This window comes from Anolis carolinensis, chromosome 1, assembly GCF_035594765.1.
Source record: "Anolis carolinensis isolate JA03-04 chromosome 1, rAnoCar3.1.pri, whole genome shotgun sequence".
NCBI lineage: Eukaryota > Metazoa > Chordata > Lepidosauria > Squamata > Dactyloidae > Anolis > Anolis carolinensis.
Window position 1 is genome coordinate 222,218,884 of NC_085841.1, and position 22,750 is coordinate 222,241,633.

Below are 22,750 nucleotides of genomic sequence, written 5' to 3' on the forward strand. Positions count from 1 at the left end.
CAAGTCAAGGGAAAAAGGAAAAAAATATAGTAAAATATCCAACCATGGTTCCCTGGATGATGATAATGTTGATGAATGGAGATAAAAAACAGGGTGAGCAGGTTTACATGGCCATATGTTGCCCTCCACAGTCTGGCCCTTGTATCCCTGGAAGCTCCCCCTCCTGTTGTACAGCTTGGTCTCTTTGCCGTTGTCATCACTGTTGCTGTTCTTTGATCTAATTATATTGATCTTCCTAGAGATCAAGTGCTTCATATCACCAAACTGCAAGATAATTACAAGTGGCGAGAACAGCTTTTCAAATCATCATCAAAACTAGCTTAACTCATAAGAACTTTATGACTACTAGCTTACTTTCATGACCAAAGCAATTAATGTCGAGTTGGATGTGACCCTGAATATTTAAAAAAATATTTTCCACTTTCTTATGTAAGCATAAAGTTATGCCTTCCATCTTTCTTTGAAACATTTTCTTTATTTCCATTTATTGGCATATTTTCACTAGAACATGGCAACTTCAGATGATCTATAATAAAACTGGTCCTAATAAATATCTTTTCAAACAGGTTAGATATGTGTGTGTGTGTGTGTGTGTGTGTGTGTATGGAGTTGGAAGAGACCTCATGGGCCATCCAGTTCAACCCCCTGTCAAGAAGCAGGAACATCGCATTCAAAGCACACCCGACAGATGGCCATTCAGCCTCTGCTTAAAAGCCTCCAAAGAAGAAGCCTCTACCATACTCCAGGGCAGAGAGTTCCACTGCTGAACAGCTCTCGCAGTGAGAAAGTTCTTCCTAATGTTCAGGTGGAATCTTCTTTCCTGTAGTTTGAAGCTATTGTTCGGTGTCTTAGTCTCCAGGGAAGCAGAAAACAAGCTTGCTCCCTCCTCCCTATGACTCTCCCTCACATATTTATACATGACCCTCACCATGTCTCCTCTCAGCTTTCTCTTCTGCAGGCTAAACATGCCCAGCTCTTTAAAATACTCCTCAAAGGGCTTGTTCTCCAGACCCTGGATCATTTTAGTTGCCCTCCTATGGACACATTCCAGCTTATCAACATCTCCCTAAAAATGCAGTGCACAGAATTGCACAAAGTATCCCAGGTGTAGTTAGACCAAGGTAGAATAGAGGGGTAGCATAATTTGCCAGGATTTAGACACTTGTGATTAGTGTAATTATTTTATCGGTTTGATTTTACAATTTGTTTTTAACTTGATTTGATACATGCACTATATATAGCACTTTAATCCCTTCCTACCTTACCTTATCCCATATTATTCCAGTTTACTCTCTGACACTTGCTTATGCATTTTTTAAATCTTTGGATATTGTGTTTTATATGCCAGACCCCTTTTATCTCCAGTGGCTGATGCTGTATTATTACTCATTTGTTCTGATTTCATGTGTTTTATTGTATTTTTATAATGTTTAAATTGTTTATTTTATTTGATTTATGTTATTACTGTTTTGTTTTGATATTCATTGAAATTGCTTTATTCTGTTTTGTTTTGGGCATCGCCCATGTTAGCCGCCCCGAGTCCCTTCAGGGAGATGGTGGCGGGATAGAAAAATAAGTTATTATTATTATTATTATTATTATTATTATTATTATTATTATTATTATTATATATCTCAGAACCAGGTATGTATGGCTCATCACTATGTTGGCAAATCTTAAGTGCCATAATTCTTTTTAGCACATTCTCTTGGCAGCAGATATGAAGGTAGGATTTCTCTCTAATTCTTCAAGATGGTTTATATATGCATTCATTGCTTGCCTTCTTTTAAAAACACACACATATGCCATGTCCTTATTTTAGAAAGAAAAGCTGGGATGGTTAAAAAAAAATCAACCAGATGCTGGTCTTTGGTTAATTCACCAAAAAACTTTTTTTATCATGTCAGAAGCTAATTGAGAATATACTGGAAGTCACTTCTGGTGTGAAAGCATCGGCCATCTTCAGAGACATTGCCCAGGGGACGCCCGGATGTGTTACTATCCTGTGGGAGGCTTCTCTCATGTCACTACATAGAAGCTGGAGCTTACAGATGGGAGCTCACCCTGTATCGTGGATTTGAATCACCAACCTTCAGAACTTCAGATCTTCCAGAAACTGTTTACTATTTTAGATCACTGGTTGCTGCTGCTATTTTATGCTGTCTTATATTGTTGTTTGTTTAATATTGTTTTAAGATGGTGGTATGTGAATACTAATATGCTCATTTTAACTATGTTGTTGAGTTTCCCCATGTGAGCCACCCCGATTCCTCCAGGGAGATAGAGGCGGGATACAAAAATAAATTATTATTATTATTATTATTATTATTATTATTATTATTATTATTATTATTCAGGTCAGCCATTCAGCCGGCACAAGGGTTGAGTAAAGGACAATAGACAACTAAGTAGTCATATTTTATGTTGAAAAGTGTGTCTGTTGTGTGTGAGATAGAGAGGAGAAGAGGGGGAGAGGAAGAGAATCTAGTGTTCCTATAAATACAACAATATGTCACACAGTATTTTAAAGTGAACGTGCTAGCCACAGAGTGTTTGATAATGCCTCTCTAACTATAAGCCTACCAGCGATCAAAAGGAATATTTCAAATGTTACTTCTAAAAGACCGTATGCCAAGTAAGTGGTGACTCCTGAGGCAGAACAATGATCATTGCAGCATTCCCCTGCTAAAATAGTTTGTGTATATTCCGTTCTTCCAGATGGCCTCTGTTCTGTGGATACCCATGAGTAGGCACAGTAGGCACAATGAACAGGATTGAACACATTTCAGGCAAAAGATCTAGCATATCTACCAAATGCACACCCTGTCAGCTTTTGCTTAGTACAGCCAATATCAGCAATTCAACAATCTGGAATGCCGGAGAAATAGAAAAGCAAGCATTTTAAAAGATCAGGGCCTGCTGCTGCCTTTTACTAGAGTTTATTATATGTCAGTGGCCCTTCAAATATATGAAGTGTCAAATCCTGCTAGTCCCTTGACCTTTTCCCAGTTGAACATGTTAACCATCTTTGCACATATACAAATATGACATGGCAAATGCAGGGGCAAGGTTTCAACAGAATGCCCATGGCTCTAACTCTCTCATCTCATTGCATCCGAGTATAAAAACTACCCATTTTAGTTGAACTATCTCTTTCTGGTGGACAGATACAGTTTAAAGGTTTGTTGTTTTCAAAATAATGTTAAGAATGAAGAACAAATAAAGAATGAAACCCACAAACCAGCTTCCTTTGAGATTCTTCTATATCAAACTCTCATTAGCTAATAGCTTCTAGTGGAGTAGCTTATCTTTATGTTGCTGGATAATCTTATTTAAAAGAAAATATCAATTGCAGATAAACACACAATTGATGCTAATTCAATTTAAGAGCAACATATAATTGCAGTTTTGCTATGCCCAGACCTTAATTTATTTATTTTTTTAAAAAAACCTGTTTATCCTTCCTTGGTTGAAACCTCAGAATATATGATATTGAGACTGTATGTGTTTTTTTTTAAAGAACTTAAAAGAAACTTAATTAACAAGAGTGATTCAAGACAAAGGTTTGCTAATCCATAAGTAAAAGGAATTGCATAGCTTTTGCTTTTGTAAAAAACAAAAACAAAGCAAAAACACGGGGGGGGGGGTTAAAATGTGGAAAATGACAAGATCAGCTGTAATGAGTAACATAGTAAAACTGGATCATAAAAGCCTTGTTGAAAAGCATATTATATCTCAGGACACAGGCATGTAGCCGGATGGTCTCAGGGTGGTCCACGAGAAGGCCTTACATTTATTATTTAAACTGCTATGTTTGTTCATATCATGATCTGATCACCATGCTCAATATATCCCATATGCATGGGGGGTATTGGGATGATAAAAAGGTTTGCTAGGGTAGATCCTCTCTCACTCAAACTCACCCCCCCCCCCCCCAAATCAAAATCCTGGCTACGGACCTGTCAGGACAGTATTGTAATTTTAAAAGGATAGCAACACTATATGAATGAATATCCTAACATTTTTGGGGTACAAATGGAACATCTCTTTTCTGAAACTTTGAAATATTCCAAAATGGGTGGCTGAGATAATGACACCTTGACTTTTTGATGGCTCTATGTACGCAAACGTTATTTCATGAATAAAATGACTAAAATATGGTATATATAAAATTACTTTTAGGTTATGTGTATATACATTTATTAAGATATAGGTATAGGTATTCTGAAATCCATAAAAATCAGAAATCGAAATGCTTCTGGTTCCAATCATTTCAGATAAGGATACCCAACCTGTAGAGAGGAGATCCAAGCAAATAAGAGACAGATTCAAACCATATATAGAGAAAGTCTAAGAGAGAATGAAGACATTCATAATACAACATGAAATCTATTTGCAGCATTCCATAAATAATCTGAAATGGCAGGTTTCCAATTTTTCAATATCACTTATAAATATAAACTTATATCCAATATTATCATCTAAAAACAGATTCATTGAGCAAAAGATTTTTAAAGTCACTCAACTCTGCAGAATTTAATGGAATTTTGTGAACTTTAAAAGGAACATATAATTTAGCTATTGTATTTTCATATCCTTCTCGTTATGAATGAGTTATTTATTGCTCCCCACATGAAGCATATTTCTCAGTACATACAGCCTGACATAAACCTCACTTAACACACACCACAGCATGCTCGTAACTGCATATTGACATTATTGTTATGCAACAAGTTATGGTAGTTTTATTATCCATTCTTAGCTTCTAAGACAGGAATAGTCAGCCAGTGGTCTTGAAATGGCCATACTGGCCACCAGGGGACCTGGGAGGTTTGTACCTCTTGGAACATCTCCACAAATAGTCCCCAAATATCCTCTCAAAATAATCTTTAAGGTGTGTAGACCACCAGCATCTCCAATACCACTCTATCTGCTCAGATTCAAAAGATGGACACTCAGAAATTATTGGACTTGCAGCAGGCATTTCTCAAAGGTTCTTAGGCACATACCAGACATTTCACAAAGAACAAGCAACTCAACAAGGCAAGAATGATACCCACAAACTATTTACTGTAAAACAACAGAACACCTGTAATGGTCACTTATAGTCCCCATCCTCCACAAGCTACAACCAGTTCTGAAGAATAACACAGCCCCCTCATAAGCTCTGGAAAACAGGCCTTTATGGTCTATAACAGTGGTTCTCAGCCTGTGGGTCCCCAGATGTTTTGTCCTACAACTCCCAGAAATCCCAGCCAATTTACCAGCTGTTAGGATTGCTGGGAATTGAAGGCCAAAACATCTGAGGACCCATAGGTTGGGAACCACTGGTCTACAGACAGCTTCTAAATTTTTAACAATTATTCACTTAAAACAGGATTCATAACATGGATTACATACTTACTATAATAAGACAAAACCCACCCCAAACTCAGATTACAACTCTGTCCTCACATCAAACAATATTAGAGGGGTTAATAAGACCACCCACAATATTTGAAGTACATTAACATATTTTTCTTCATTGTGATATATACTGTCCTTTCCCAGCAATAACTCTCGACACTCTACCTTGGACAAATTGGACTATTTTTTATGAAAGAGTATAAAAAGACGTAAATCTGACATCAGAACTGACCATACACAAAAACCAGTTACAAAACATTTTAACCTTCCTGGAAAATTATATGGTATTTTAAAGTCATAGCCCTTGAGCAAGGAAATTACAAAAAAGACTATTATATTCAAAAATTCCAATACATTAGCAGACGTATGAACAAAATTAATGGTTTCACGGCACAGCACAATGCAGTCTGAACCCTGCCACATGCACAATGGAGGACCTTCTTAGAGCAACATCAGAGGCACTATAAATGGTCAGCTACTGGTCAAAGGACATTTAGTATAATGCCAAGTTTTTTAAAACTTTGTTTTCTCAAATATATTACAACTTGTATCCTCAGTTCGCTTCTGACATGATAAATAAATAAATGGCACAGTACTAGAGTTCTGCAACATACCAAAATCAAATCTTCTCAGAGAACGTTTTGAATGCAAATAAATTGAGTTTGGATAAACAGATTTATTGCTTTCACATGTCAAGACCTGCATCACCATAGGCAAGGGTCATGATTTGCCACTGTCTGAATCTTCTTATGTTCAGTATCATTATCACAACAGTACAAATATGCTTTATGTCCTGAGGCTTAGATATCACTCTGTACTGCATCTCAAGAAGTCAGTTTATATACGTGAAGCTCATACTAAAATTTTAAAAAGTTAGCCTTATAGATGCTGCTACACTCCTGTTCCCCCTCCCCCCACCTACCTTTTTCCTTTTTATGCTGCAAGTGCATATCATAGCCACCTTTTTGAAAACTACAATATTGAACTTGTTGCGCATAAGCAGATATCAGTCAGGTCCAATGCAAAAGACACACAAACAAGAGGAAAAAGGAACAAAAATCTTTACTCTTGTCAGCAGAGACACAAAATAAAATAGATCAGGAAATTTACATAGTCCTTGTAAGTAGCACAGAGTAAGGCTTCTTCATCCAAAAGAGTAGAAAATAAAACAAATAGCTATTCCATCATAGCAAAGAGCTTTTTCTGTTAAGCCATTGTTAATTCAACATCTCCAAACTGTATTCTAACATCCATACTGTTATACCCCATCAGTGTGGTCTAAACTTGCTTGCTGACCTACTTCAGCAGCTGCTCATAATAATTAACATTATAAGGTTTTCTTTAACACACAAACATACTTGATCCTGTTACTACTTACTGTAACAGAACTGTGGTTGATGAAAAAAGTCAGCACTCGATGTTTACAGTACTGCACAATATGAAACTGAAACATTTTACAATATAATTGTATCCAGTGAGCCAAAAGCAATGAGAGATTTCCATTGGCAGAATGGAACCAGGAATGGGCTTCTTTCTGAAACTCACTCAGGAGGATTGGGAAACCTACTGGGGTCGGCTTTTTAGGTCAACAACGGGCTTCAGGGGAGTTCTGCTATTATTGTCATTATATATTGGATTTAGACCAATGTAACAATGAAATAAAAGCTGGGAACAACATGAAAATGCTGCTTTAACAGGTAAAAATAATACTCCACAACTAATACAAGCCATCTCTATATCTTTGTGATACAGTCCAATTAAAATTGAATATTCATCTCCTTTCAGTAAAAAGCAGAACGGCTTTCACCATACGTTGTCTCAGAGACATCAGAGTATAATATAGATGCTAATCATGCTGTACACCAGGGGTCCCCAAACTTTTTATGCAGAGGGCCAGTCCACAATCCTTCAAACTGTTGAGGGGCCAAATTATCATTTGAAAAAAAATACAAACAAATTCCGATGTACACTACACATGTCTTATTTGTAGTGCAAAAACAACAACAACAACAACAACAACAAGAACAATGAAATAACAATAAAAGAGCAATACAATATTTAAAAATAAAAACAATTTTAACCATTATACATTTATCAGGATTTCAATGGGAAGTGTGGGCCTGCTTCTGGCCAATGAGATAGTCAAGTTAATTAGGATTGTTGTTGTTGTTGTGTGCTTTCAAGTCATTTTAGACTTTGGGCGAGCCTAAGTCTAAAATTTATTTATTTATTTACTATATTTATTTACTACATTTGTATCACACCCTTCTCACCCCAAAGGGGACTCAGAGTGGCTTACAAATTACAAATTATATGTACATACAAGATGTTATATTGTTAGCATAGAACACTATTAGCATTATACACTACTATATTGAACTATACCACTATACTGTAATATTATTAGTAATATATAATTAATACTATTGTATGGTATTATTATTATTAGTGTTATATTGTATTACATTATAATATTATCAATATTATATATATATACACTATATTATATTATAAAACTGAGGGCGGGGGCCAGGTAAATGACCTTGGAGGGCCGCATCCGGCCCCCGGGCCTTAGTTTGGGGACCCCTGCTGTACACCTTCTCAGTGGATATGAAGAAGTAACACCTTCCAATGAATCCCTCACATAAAATAAACAAAACACATGAACTTAACTTAAAGAGTAAATACTAGTGATATAAATTTGCAACTTACCTTGTCCCATTTTGTGTTCCGGCTTTCAGTAGGGCCCTGTTCCATTTTCATCTGACCTCCCGAAATTGGGAGGTCAGACATTTGTTCTGTTTTGTCTTCCAGGCTGAAAGATCAGTTGTCTTTCAGCTCAAAGCACCTGGGCCTATGGGTGCAAGCTTTGGGCACACACACCCGGGCCTCGCAGGGCCTGCAGTCGAGTGCCGAGTAAGGAGTACTCCTTACTCAGCAATTTGCTGCAGGCCCTGCGAGGCCCGGGTGCGTAGGCCCAAAGCCAGCACCCGTAGGCCCAGGAACTTTGGGCCTAGGGGTGCAGGTTTTGGGCCTACGCACCCCGGTCACGCAGGGCCTGTAGTCAATCGATCCAAAAAGCAAGCTTGGAGCCGATACTAGCTGCTGCCTGCCTTTCATTTCAAATTGGTTTTTGTTCCTTTCCATTTCGTGCCATCCAAATGGATGGTATGAAATGGAAATACAAATGAAACAAATGGAACAAATACCGTACACATCTCTAGTAAATACACAGAGTGAAAAAAAGTCAGGCCGAAATGTGGGACTCATACTATTGCCAATTTTATTCATTCTGATCATGTAAGCCGAAAACATGCACTTGCTGTACACATACACAATCGTGTTTCCAGACATTTTGTTTTCTCTACTATATTTCAACGCTTTGAAAAATGGGGAAATGTTTAACACAAAAAGGTTTGACCAAATAATCATTTTTGAGTGTAGCTGAAGCTCATATTCATTATGCATTTCGGTGAGAGGTTTATAGAGCAAAATCTATCCTATAGCAAAATCTATAGATCTCTGTCTCAGTACAGACAGAGAAGTATTGAATTTTCATTTCAATTCAATAAGCGTTATAAATGCACCAACATCTCTTCTGTTTATTTTGACATACTAGCCCTGGCAAATGCCTAGGATTAAGCCTGTAATGAGAACCAGGGAGGGTCAGCTTGGATGAGGAAGTACTTAAGGGAAATCTTCACCAATGAAAGAGAGAGAAACACAACTCTTCTGTGTGGCATTTTTATTACTTCTGCACTGATCCATTACTCACGAGTCTGACTTTCTGAAAGTCAATATTACAAACAGAATGCAGCTTTACAACACACTTGAACTGAAAATGACAGTGCATTATGAGCCCACTTAATGTTTTTTATTCTTCTATATTATTTTCTCATGACTCATGAGTCAAGTATTGGAATACTGAAAGGGGAAAACAGGGTAAACAGAATGAAAGTGGACACTAAATTACAACTATGGATTTGGATCAAGTTAAAATGCCTAGGTTTGCAACATTTAAAATGACCTATTTAAAATGGTGAACATTCCTTCCAAGTGACCATGCATCAAAATATTTTTCAAATTGAAAGTGGTTTTGCTTTCATTTTTGTATAGAGTAAATAAAACCAAGTTAATCTTTAAAAAGTATCGGTCAGTTACTGTTTGGTTTTAATTGGCTCCATTATTGTAATGATTAATGGAGCCAATTAAAACCAAACAGTAACTGACCGATACTTTTTATTGTAATGATTGGAGCCCCCAGATGGCGTAGTGGACTAAGTGACTTGAAGGTTGGGTTGCTGACCTGAAAGCTGCCAGGTTCGAATACCACCTGGGGAGAGTGTGGATGAGCTCCCTCTATCAGCTCCAGCTCCATGCGGGGACATGAGAGAAGCCTCCCACAAGGATGGTAAAAACATCAAAACATCCGGGCGTCCCCTGGGCAACGTCCTTGCAGACGGCCAATTCTCTCACTCCAGAAGCTCCTGACACGAAAAAAAAAAAATGTAATGATTGAGGAATCCTTTCATCAGGAGATAAAATGGAATGTTAACATTAGAAAAGTTATAAGAAAAATATCTTATTTCAGTAATTTTGATAGAAAAAAGAAAACAGCTATTCTGCAGAAGGACATAGCAAAATCATATACCGTATATACTCGAGTATAAGCCGGCCCGAATATAAGCTGAGGCACCTAATTTTACCACAAAAACTGGGAAAACTTATTGACTTGAGTATAAGATGAGGGTGGGAAATGCAGCAGCTATGGGTCAAATTCAAAAATAAAAATAGATATTAATAAAATTGCATTATTTGAGGCATCAGTAGGTTAAATGTTTTGAATATTTATATAAAACTGTAATTTAAGATAATAAGACTTTAATAAGATAAGACTGTCCAACTCTGAATACCTATATACTCAAGTATAAGCCGACCTGAATATAAGCCGGCCAGGACCCTCACTCGAGTATAAGCCGAGGGGAGCTTTTTCAGCCCTAAAAAAGGGCTGAAAAACTAGGCTTATACTCAAGTATACACAGTATATTATATTTGATTTTCAAAAGCCTTGCTAGCAAAATGTCACATAGAAATCTGTGTTTAAAAAAATTCAAATTGTCAAGTAAAGCATGTATAGCAACTTATAGGACAATGGTGTGCTTATTTATTCAGATATTAGTTCTAGCACAATGAAGATTACTTTGAGTTAAACAGGTATAGAATGATAGCCTTAAACCCCATTCCTATATTTTACAACAGTGGTTCTCAACCTGTGAGTCCCCATATGTTTTGGTCTTCAACTCTCAGAAATCCTAAAGGCTGGTAAACTGGCTGGGATTTCTGGGAGTTGTAGGCCAAAACATCTGGGGACCCATAGGTTGAGAACCACTGTTTTACAAGGTAGGAAGTACAGCTTTAGATGCAATGGTATCTTCTAAATGAGATAGCTGAAAAGCTGGTGACGAAACATCAAAGTATCACACAAATACCTTGTAGATTGTCACATTGTATTATACTCCATGCTATGGCTATTGGGGCCTGCTGCAGGAGAGACCCTGGGGCCTGAATATTTTCCACCCAGCTTTGCTGCCTTGCTCAGCCCTGGGCTTACCCACGAGAAGACCTGCAGCCACATCCTCGTTCCATCCAGCTGACCCAGCAGTCTCCAAGAAGAGGACATAAAAGGTCTGACCTATAGGCCTGGGAGAGTTGTTGGGCCCTGCTGCAGGAGAGATCCTGGGGCCTGAGTATTTGCCATCCGGAATTGATGCCTTGCTCAGCCCTGGGCTTACCTTTTACACTAGCACTTTATACCGCCTTACCCCATGGTAATAATGCATAAGACCACTTTTACTAGCAAGCTTATGTTTGGCCTGTGGGGGGGGGGGGGGGGCAACGTGATTGGGAAACTATGTTTTTAGCCTGTTTTATTGCATTTATGTGTTTTAACCGTTTTATAATTTGAAATCTTATATTTATTATTTGTATATATAATGCGGCATTGAATTTTGCCATAGTCTGTAAGCCGCTCTGAGTCCCCTTCGGGGTGAGAAGAGTGGGGTATAAATATAGCAAATAAAAAAAATAAAAAATAAATAAATAAATGTCTGCAATCATCTACAGAAAGTCTTAAGGCAGGGGTGTTCAAACTTTTTAAGTTGGGGTCCAGTTCACGGTCCCTCAGCCTGTTGGGGGGCCAGACTATGAACGCATTCCTGTGCTCACTGCATTTCTTATTTGTAAAGAAAAAACCATGAAAGAACAATACAATATATAAAATGAAGAACAATATATTTATTCATAAACGTACCAGTCTTTCAATGGAAAGTGTGGGCCTGCTTTTAGCCAAGTTAATTAGGATTGTTGTTGATGTGTGTCTTCAAATTGTTTCAGACAGTGGCATATGCTATCTCTGGTGGAGACTCCTTCTCTGTAGGTTTTTCAGCAGAAACAGCATGGCCATCTGTCAGGAGGGCTTTGATTGTAGCATGGGAGCTATAGATGTCACCTTTCCCAAGGGAGGAACCACAGCAAAGGGCAGCCTTTTTGGAAAACATGGGGTGGTAATGTGGGACAAAAACAAGGTGGAGAAAGAACGGAAGGAAGGAAGTCAGTCAGGCACTTGGCTACCAGAGTCCACCTTTCCTGGCCGGGCAGCAGCAGCAAGCACCTGGGGCAAGCAAGGCAATTGGGGAGCTGTCTTTTGCAAAGAGATAAAGAAAAAGTTGTTGGGGGGGGGGGGGGAGAGAGAAAGACAATGGGCCACTGGGACGGGATGCTCAAGGCAAGAGCCACCCGAGGAGGTGATCAGAGCAAAGACCGCTATCTTAATTTCTCTTCTCCAGAGGATCCTGTCTTTTCCCAGGCCCTAATCCCCAAGAAGGAATGAACAAACAAATGAAGAGAGGAAGGAAGTCAATAAAGAGAGGGAGGAAGGAACAAAGTCAAGAAAGGAAGGGAAGAAGGAAAGAAGCAAGCGAGGAGGCCTGGAGTGAGAGGGCCAGTGGAAATTTGAACAGAGTCTGCAATTGGTCCCCAGGCTCGACTTTGGACATGCCTGTTTTAAGGTAACTAAGAGCTGTTTTTGTACGCAAATACAGGTATTTCAAAATTCAAAATAAATCCTAAATCTAAACCATTAATGGTTCCAAGTATTTTGGATAAAGAACACTGGCAGGAATAAGACTTCTAGAAGATAACAAAAAATTCAGGCAACTACATTTTCATGTATGTGAACAACATATACATATACATTTAATATAGCATAGATAGTTTATTTGTAAAAGCTTATTAAATATTTATACATTTTGTGAACACTGGTAGAGAGTACTAATCACTTTGGAAGAGCAACAGAAACTAAACATTATTGCAAGACATGATTAGTAAGGTCTAGAAATGTTGAATACATAATTGTAGTGAAACAAGCAATGCTAACATACAAATTGACAATACAGCCTAATAGGCACATAAATTAGATTATGTTTCAAACATGAACTGATGTATTACTAGTTTTACATTATTTGAAAATCAATAATACCATGCACTGAGAAAAACTGGCAACAATCATGAAAAACTGGCAACAATCAATGCAGTGCAAATAATAAATAAATAAATACAATGATTCATGCAAACCTTTTCTTGATATTTTATGATTGCTAATAGTATAAGAATGCACTCAGTTCCAATACCAGATTCTCCAATGGCCTACTTAATTTTTCCTCCTACCAAAAAAAGCCATTAGGCTCTTTAAACTTGTATTGAAAGAGTGGACACGTCATTGATACATTGTTACAGGGAATTTCACAACCATAAGGTAATGGTTTTCCCCTGACGTTAAGTCCAGTCATGTCTGACTCTGGGGGTTGGTGCTCATCTCCATTTCTAAGCCGAAGAGTCGGCGTTGTCCGTAGACACCTCCAAGGTCATGTGGCCGGTATGACTGCATGGAGCGCCGTTACCTTCCCACCGGAGCGGTACCTATTGATCTACTCACATTGGCATGTTTTCGAACTGCTAGGTTGGCAGAAGCTGGAGCTAACAGCGGCCGCTCACGCCGCTCTTGGGGTTTGAACCTGGGACCTTTTGGTCTCCAGCGCAGTGCTTTAACGCACTTCGCCACTGGGTTCACAACCATACAAGGCAGATATTCATTAAATATCAGCCTTCAGAGTGTTTCCAACTGATGGCAACCCTAAGGCAAACCCATCACTGGGTCTTCTTGGCAAAACTTCTGGCGGGGGGGGGGGTGCCTTTGCCTTTCTCTAAGTCTGAGAGACTGTGCCTTGCCCAAGGTCAGATAGGTTCAGTCATGGCCAAGCAAGGATTTCATAGTCCAGTGCTCAAGTCACAACTTCACTCTGGCTCACTACAATCAACAATACCAAACAACACTTGTAACAATTTAATCCAATCCATGTTTTGAAAACTAATCAGAAGAGAAGATGTATACCATAGTAATGTGCACTGGAAATGCAGCATAAAGTCTCAAACATTACTTACATTCACTGACAAGCAGATCCACCAACAATACATGGTGGCTCTCCTCCCAACTTTAAGTATCATTCCCACTTCTAAACCAGGATGGTATATATTACAAATGTTCTTCAGGATCCCTGAAATAGGTTTGAAATTAATGCCATCTTATCCTCATCCAAACTTTTAGGTGTCAACATCAAAGGCCCTCTTTAGAATTCCTCCATAGATACAACCTGCAAGCTGCAACTGAAAGAAGGAAGCCACTCAAACACTGTTACTTGTTGCAGAAAATGTATACAGACACTGTGAGCAAAATCAAATGTTGGATTGAAGAGAAATAGACTCACTAAAATGGATGAGACTTGTTATTCACCATTTAAATATGTCCCATCAATTTCAATGGATCTACTTTAATTTCTTGTGCAATAGTATAATGATAATAAAGCTATTTATTATCCTGTGTGATCAAGTCTGCGTATCCAGCAGAGTATAGCTTGATGTTGACAATCACCTCCATTTAAAATATGCTCTGTATTATCCTGGGCTGATTATTTTCCCATACAAAACTGCCATTTTGCCATATGTGTCATGACCCAATTAATTTTCAAGATATGTATATATCTTGGCCTATATACTTATTTTCCATGATGTCAAATACATTGCTAAAGAGGAAGGGGGGGAGAGAGAGTGCCTAGCAAAGTTCAAGCCTACTAATATAGCTGTTTAGATAGGTAAAGGTTTTCCCCTGACCTTAAGTCTAGTCGAGTCTGACTCTATGGGTTGGTGCTCCTCTCCATTTCTAAGCCAAAGAGCTGGCATTGTCTGTAGACACCACCAAGGTCATGTGGCCGGCATGACTGCAGGGAACACTGTTACCTTCCTGCCAGAACAGTAGCTATTAATCTACTCACATTTGCATGTTTTCAAACTGCTAGGTTGCAGAAGCCCCTTCCATCCTGTCTTTCAGAAAAAAAACTTAAGACATTATTATGGGACCAAGTGTTTGAGCAGCAAGTATAGTAGTGCAATTATTAGAAACCCTGAAAGTGACTAACTAATGGACTGATCCTGGACTATGATTATGAATTTGCATGATTTTAATTGTTGTTTTAATAAGTTATGTTTTAATGTTTAGTTTTAAGTATAACTGTTATTCTGAAATTGTATGTGGGCATTGAATTATTGCCAGTTTGTGAGGCCACCCTGAGTCTCCCTTTGGGGGTGCGAAGAACGGGGTATAAATATGGGAAATAAATGAATAAATAACCTGTGGCTAACCATGGGAGCTCACCCTCCTCCCTGGATTTGAACCACTGACCTTTCGGTCAGCAAGTTCATCAGCTCAGTGGTTTAACCCACTATGCCACCGGGGACTCCTTTCATATATATATAGCTGTTTATGTGGAAAAAAAAGATTACATTACTGGAAGTATCATATGATTTGTTAAAAAAGCTAGAATATTGCGTGCTAAATTCAACTTTCAGAACCTTTGTTCTTCAAAGAATATATATTCTCTTGCATAAACCAGACTATACGTTGGCTTCATTTCTTACAACATTTACTGTGTCTGTTCTCCAAAACAAATCTACCCTCGTCCCAAAACCCATGATATTCTTCTTATGCATGAAATCATTTTCCATTTTTATCTCTGTCTACTTACAGTATCATTCCCTTTTCTATTAAATTTCTTATTAGCTGACTTTGATTTGGCACATAGCTTAAATTTTCCATCTACAATTGCTAATAATCAGCCTGATGAGTTTTTTGAGTTCCAGCTCCTCCATCTTTCATTTCTACAGTATTTTGAATTATACATCCTACTATTGCATCTCTTTATATATTATTTTTCATATTGTTCATTCTGCAAATCGTTACTTTTATTCTTAACACCAGCAATCTCTGATATCTAGCAAATACACAGCGGAAAAATTAAAATGAGATTAGAAGTCTAAACTAACAGCATCCAGATGCTCCAAAGCAGTATTTTGCAGCCCTCACTGTTTTGAAATTCTCAGTTGCTGCTGCAAAAGCAAAACCAACAAAAACCAAGGGTGGCTCCACTCACTGTGTCAAGATGAATATATCTGACATAAGGAAACAAGGTGAGAAGGTAAAGGGAATAAGCAGGACAAACTGGCACTCTTTAGACCAGAACATCTAGCATAAGTGAGTTTTATTTAATAATCCTTTTCACAGGTATCATTCTCCATTATGGTTGGCCATTATGGTAGGAATATCAAACATATTGGAAGGCATTCCTTTCTTACCTTCCAAGCATGGAACAAGAAAATAGTAATCCACTTGCTGCACAGAATAGACATTATGTGTTGAACCTATATTCATCAATATTTTCTGCAGTGAACACAAAATATTACATAGAATCATTGAGTTGGGAAAGCCCACATAGGTCATCTAGTCCAACCCCCTGCCATGCAGGAAAAACACAAAGTATCCCTGACAGATGGCCAACCAGCCTCTGTCGAAATGTTTCCAGGAAAGAAGCTTCCACCACGTTCAGAGGCAGAGTGTTCCATTGTTGAGCAGCTCGTGCGGTCTGAAAATTCTTCCTAATGTTCAGGTGGAATCTCCTTCCCTGTAATTTGAATCCATTGCTTTGAGTCCTACTTTCAAGCCAGCAGAAAACAAGTCTGCTCCCTCTTCCTTATAACACTCCTTCACATATTTATGCATGGCTATCATGTCTCAATCTTCTCTTCTGCAGGCTAAACATACCCAGCTCTTTAAGACGCTCCTCATAAGGCATGATCTCCAGACCTTTGATCATTTTAGTTGCCCTCCTCTAAACACTTTCCAGCTTGACAATATCTCTTTTGAACTGTGGTGCCCAGAATTGGACACAATATTCCAGTTGAGGTCTAACCAAAGCAGAATACAAAGGCACCATGACTTCCCTCGATCTAGACACTAGACTGATGCAGCCCAAAATCCCATTGGCTTTTTAGCTGCTCCATCACACTGTTGGCTCATGTTCAAGGTCATTTTGAATTCTGATCCTGTCCTCTGGAGTATTAGCTATCCCTCCTTATTTGGTGTCATCTGCAAACTTGATAAGCACGCCCTCTAAACCTTAATCCAAATCATTATTAAAGATGTTGAACAGTACTGGGTCCAACACTGAGCCCTGTGGCAATCCACTAGTCACTTATTTCCAGGATGAGCACCCTTTGGGTTCAGTCGCTTAACCAATTTCAGATCCACTCTATCCAGCTTGTAACACTATCAAAAAAAGATAAAATTAGTCTGGCGTGACTTGTTTTTGAGAAATCAATGTTGACTTTTAGTAATCACAGCATTCCTTTCTAAGTGATTGCTGCCTTAATAATCAGCTCCAGAAACCTTCCTGGTATTGATGTCAGGCTGACTGAATGGTAATGGTTTGGGTCCTCTTTTTTTCCCTTCTTAAAGATAGGGACAACATTTGCCCTCCTCCAGTCTGCTGGGACTTCTCCTATTCTCCAAGAAATCTCAAAGATTATTGCAAGTGGTTCTGAAATGACTTCTGCTAGTTCCTTCAATACTCTTGGATGTTGTTCATCTGGATGTGGAGGCTTGAATTCATTTAGGTAGTCAGGTATTCCTAGACTATTTCTTCACTTATTTTAGGTTGCATTTCCCTTATTACCTCATCCACTTTGTATTGCTCAGGTTGAATACCAATCTCCTTTTAGGAGAAGACTGAGGAAAAGAAAGTGTTGAGCAGCTCTGCCTTTTCCCTACATCCATTGGCATTTCACCACCTTCTCCTTGCAGAGGCCTTTCCATTTCCTTTTTCTTTCTTTTTCTACTGACATAACCAAAGAACTCCTTTTTATTGGTTTTAATCTCTGGCAAGCCTGAGTTCATTTTGTGCCTTTGTTATGATTGAGCCTCATGGCTCTGTTACTGACAGACGTGGGCGTAAGACTCCTCGGGAGTCAGATACTCTCGAGGAGCGAGAGAGAAAAAGACTGCGAGACATATTTGCAGCACCATCTGACGAAGAATCTTTCGAAGGGTTTACGGAGAGAATGGAGGAGGGGCTGGTTAGCTCAGAGGAGGATGAGATGGATTGGACTCGGGTAAGGGAGGAATTGGGTGCCACTGGCCATGATGGGACAGAAGATGAATGGGGACCTTCAGGATTAGACCCATGGCTTAGCTGGAGGGATGGGACGGGATCCACAGCTGGAGATGCTGTTGGGCGTAGTCAGAGGTGTTCCAGCTCTGACGAGGAAAGTGATGAGGAAACGCCCGGGTTAAGGAGGACAGCTGACAGTGATGAAGATTTGTAACTGGCATAAAATGGGGCTTGGGAGCAATTGCAAATTGCGTCGGGCAAGGTAATCTGGGCAAACGCTTGGGATCCGTGTGTGTGTGGGACGCTTCCCTGAAGACTTGTGTGCTTTCCTGTGCTGAGACGTAAGTTGATTGGAATCCAAGGTCAGACGGCGGGAGGGATTGTGTGGGCATTTGTTTGTGCAAACCTGTGCTTACTCTTATTAGCTTGACCTTCCGTCGTCTTTCTGACGGACGCCATCTCCTGCTTTGAGAACCCGGACTGAACTGACCACGGCTTGTCTTCCCCCCTTCTTGGACTTGGAAAAACTACAAACGTCTGCTTCTGGCTTTGATCTACGGAACGGAACTGGTCTACTCTACTTCTGCAATCCTTGGCTGAATTGCTCGTGTTGGAGATCCTGTCTACTGTGTGTGTGTGGGAGCGACGCAAGTTACTCTAAGCACAGTGCTGGCAGCAGAGAGGAATCTGCTGCCAATTAGTTGCATTCTTTGTATCTTTTGTTCCTTGGCTTTTGTTCTGTTAATACCTAGGCTGAAGCAAGCAGTTTGTTTTTACCCGGATTAAACTCCGGTTTAATCCGGTTTATCTTTTGAACATTTACTTTTGTCCCTTTTTGCTACTAAAGGCAAAAACTGCCTGGCCCTTGTGTTTTTACGGGCATTTTTGAGTTCTGTAATCTAATAAACTCTGTTACTTTGAATCTTGTGGCGTTCTGTCTTTGACAGATTGCCCGACGCCCATAAAAAGTTTATTGCAGCAATAAACCCGTCAGGAAGACGATGGATGAGTTAAGAGCCAAAGTAGACCAATTGCAAACGGCCTTTACCGTAAGCCAAACAGCTTTTGCTGTGAAAGGACATGTTTTGACTCCTGAACGCTTTGACGGAACCAGGTGCAAGTTGCCAACCTTTTTGGCACAAGTGGAGCTTTATTTTTCACAGCTCAGTGTTCATGCTTTTCCTACTGACACTAGTAAGGTGGCTTTTATTTTGAGTTTGTTGACCGGTCCCGCAGGACAATGGGCCACTAATTTAATTTTGGGAAATGACCCAGTCAAGGACAATTTGAATAATTTCAAAAAGTTGTTAACTGATACTTTTGGGGATCCTCTCCGCACGGAGAACGCTGGGTGGGCTCTGTATCGGTTGAAACAGGGAAAGGGGACTGTTTTGGATTACTTAAATAAGTTTAACCTGTATCGCCACCAGCTGGATTGGGGGGAAAATGCATTCATGCTTTTATTTACTGCCGGGTTAAGTGATATGCTCCAGGATGAATTAGCACGCTTGGAGCCGGCTGAAAGCTGGGACGCCTTAGTAGCTAAGGTGCTGCGTTTAGACGCAAGGTTCGAGGCTCGTAAACACTCAAAAGCAATGTGTGCGCCACCCATGCATGTAACCAGGGCACCTGTGGTGATGGGGGAAGAGCCCATGGAGCTTGGGGTCTTTAAAAAACTGTCTACAGAGGAAAAGAGCCGTAGGAGGCAGCTGGGCTTGTGTTTGTACTGTGGGAATGCTGGGCATTTTGCCAAAAATTGTAATGTGAAACCTTCCCAGCTTTCGGGAAAAGGCCAGCCCTAGTGCGACGTGAGTCCAACGCACTAGGGCTCCTCAAGCAGTCAACTGAGGGGAGGAAGCATGTTTTCGTACCCATTACATTATCTGTTGGGGGAAGGGAACTTGTTTCTACTCTGGCACTGCTGGACTCAGGAGCTACGGTCTCCTATATAGATATTGAGTTTGCTAAGAAGCATGGCATTCCTAGAGTGCGCAAGGCATGCGACGTGTGGGTGGAGGGAGCAGATGGGAGACTGCTGGAGACTGGGGTGGTTAACCAGGAAACCTCAGCAGTAACGTGGGAGGTGCAGGGAGTAACGGGAACGTTTGTGTGGGATATTACGAGCTTGCCTAGATATGATGTGATCCTGGGGATGGATTGGCTAGCTGTAGTAAACCCACAAGTGGATTGGGCAACACGTAAAGTGATCTTAAAGAGGCAGGATTGTTGCACTTTAAACGTTACTCATGCTGATATGGAGGGAGTGCCTGCTGAGTATGGGGAGTTCTCTGATGTATTTTGTAAAAGAGAAGCGGACAAATTACCACCGCACAGGCCATATGATTGCGCCATCAAGCTGGCAGAAGGTGCGAAACTGCCAGCAGGGAGGCTGTATGCCTTGACTGTACCGGAAAGGCAAGCTTTGCGGGAGTTTTTAGATGAAAATTTAGCCAAGGGGTTTATTCGCCCATCTAGTTCTCCAACTGCGGCACCAGTATTCTTTGTAGCCAAAAAGACTGGGGAACTTAGGTTGGTCTGCGACTATCGGATCCTAAACAAATACACCATTCGGGATAGGTACCCGCTCCCTTTAATCTCGGAACTGTTATCAAGGGTGCAAGGGGCTAAGGTCTTTACCAAGCTTGACCTGCGGGGGGCCTATAACTTAATCCGTATACGGGAAGGGGATGAATGGAAGACGGCATTTAACACGTGTTTCGGATGCCACGAGTTCCGAGTCATGCCTTTTGGGCTTTGTAATGCTCCTGCGGTCTTCCAGAGGTTCATGAACGATGTGTTCAGGGACCTAATTGACCAATTTTTAGTGATTTATTTGGATGATATCTTGATTTTTTCTAAGGACGAGAAAGAACATCGTCAACATGTCAAGCAGGTTCTGCACCGACTGCGGGCTAATGGGCTTTTCGCCAAGGCTTCCAAATGCGTCTTTCATGTGCCTGAAGTGGAGTTCCTAGGTCATGTAGTGTCAGGTAGGGAACTTAAAATGGACCCACATAAGGTTGACGCCGTCAACTCATGGCAGGAGCTGAAAACTAAGAAGGATGTACAAAGGTTCTTAGGTTTCGCTAATTACTACCGGGAGTTTATTCCGAATTTTGCAAAGCTCACGGTACCTTTGACGCAGCTTCTGCGCAAGAAACAGCCATTTGTGTGGGGGCGGGAAGCTCACGAGGCGTTTCTACAACTTAAGTCTAGTTTTCAATCGGACAACATACTAACCCATCCTGATGTTGACAAACCGTTCGTGGTAGAAGCGGACGCTTCTAGCTACGCGTTGGGGGCTGTATTGTCTCAGAAGGACTCCTCAGGGACCTTGCGTCCCTGTGGATTTTACTCGCGGCAACTAACACCCTTCGAGCAGAACTATACCATATGGGAGAAGGAGTTGTTGGCGATTAAGGTGGCGTTTGAGGTGTGGCGGCACTGGCTTGAAGGGGCACGGCACCAGATCGTGGTCAGATCTGATCACAAGAACTTAGAGCACTTGCAAACAGCAAAGAAGTTAAACCAGCGTCAAATCCGATGGGCTTTGTTTTTCTCCAGGTTTAACTTCAAGGTGCAGTTCGTAGAGGGGAAGGCAAACTTGCGGGCCGATGCTTTATCCCGCAAGCCGGAGTTTAAGACCAATGAGCAGGTTGTATGTCAGACCATCTTGCCTACTGCCTCTCTGTGTGTTGTAGATAATGAGCTCGGGTTACATGACCAGATCCTTGCGGCTCAGAGGGATGATGTGTGGACACAGGAGCAACTGATGCTGCTCTCAGCAGGTAACCGTACCATACTGCCGCATCTACAAGATCAAGACGGAGTATTGGTACGCAGGGGGCAGGTCTACGTACCAGTGGGGGCCCTCAGGTTGGAGGTGATTAGAGCCCACCATGACGAACCCATGGCTGGGCACTTTGGCAGATTCAAGACCGTGCAGCTCATTACCAGGAGCTATTGGTGGCCAAAGATGCGGCAAGACATTCTGCGCTTTTGTGACAGCTGCGCCGTTTGCCAGCAGAGTAAGACGCCTGTTGGGCGCCCTAGAGGGTTGTTGTCGTCTTTACCTGTTCCGGACAGGCCATGGCAAATCATTTCCATGGATTTCATTTCAGATTTGCCTAAGTCTGGGGGTTATACTTGTATTTGGGTGGTGGTGGATTTATTTAGTAAACTGGCTCATTTTATTCCTTGTTCAACCATTCCGGCGGCCCCTACGTTGGCCTTACTATTTACTAAGCACATCTATCGTTTGCACGGAGCACCCGAGGTGATTATTTCAGATAGGGCTCCGCAATTTGTGTCACGCTTTTGGAAACATTTCCATGAGTGTTTGGGGACTAAGTTAAACGTTTCTTCAGCTTTCCATCCGCAAACGGATGGACAGTCGGAACGGGTTAATGGGCTCTTAGAGCAATATCTGCGTTGTTTTTGTTTAGACCAACCCACGGCTTGGGTGAAGTGGCTACCGGTGGCGGAATTTGCTTACAACAATGCGGTGCACACATCTAGTCAGCATACGCCATTTGAGCTAACTTATGGTTTTCACCCACGGGGAGGTGTGGCGCCGTCGACCAATGTGGTCTCTTCGGACCCTGTGTACCGCTCTACGGAAATGGCTGCATTGCATGATGTTGCCCGTCGCTTACTGCTGGAAGCTAAGGCAACGCAGAAGACTCAGGCTGACCGCCACAGGCAGGCAGGGGAGGAGTTGGAAGAAGGGGATTTGGTGTGGTTATCTTCCAAACATATTAAACAGGCTGGGGGAAAGTTTGCGCCTCGGT

At 40.7% G+C, this 22,750-nt stretch overlaps 1 protein-coding gene and 1 long non-coding RNA gene across 2 annotated transcripts in view; one reads left to right on the top strand and one right to left on the bottom strand.

The window, feature by feature from the left end:
* kcnj3 (potassium inwardly rectifying channel subfamily J member 3) overlaps nucleotides 1-22,750 on the bottom strand; it is a 180,065-nt gene that overhangs the window by 141,197 nt on the left and 16,118 nt on the right. The gene's annotated exons all lie outside the window — the stretch shown is intronic.
* Nucleotides 10,946-14,563, top strand: LOC103280046 (uncharacterized). Its single transcript, XR_507116.3, has 3 exons — nucleotides 10,946-11,234; nucleotides 12,252-12,473; nucleotides 14,069-14,563. It is a non-coding gene; the product is annotated as an uncharacterized LOC103280046 (long non-coding RNA).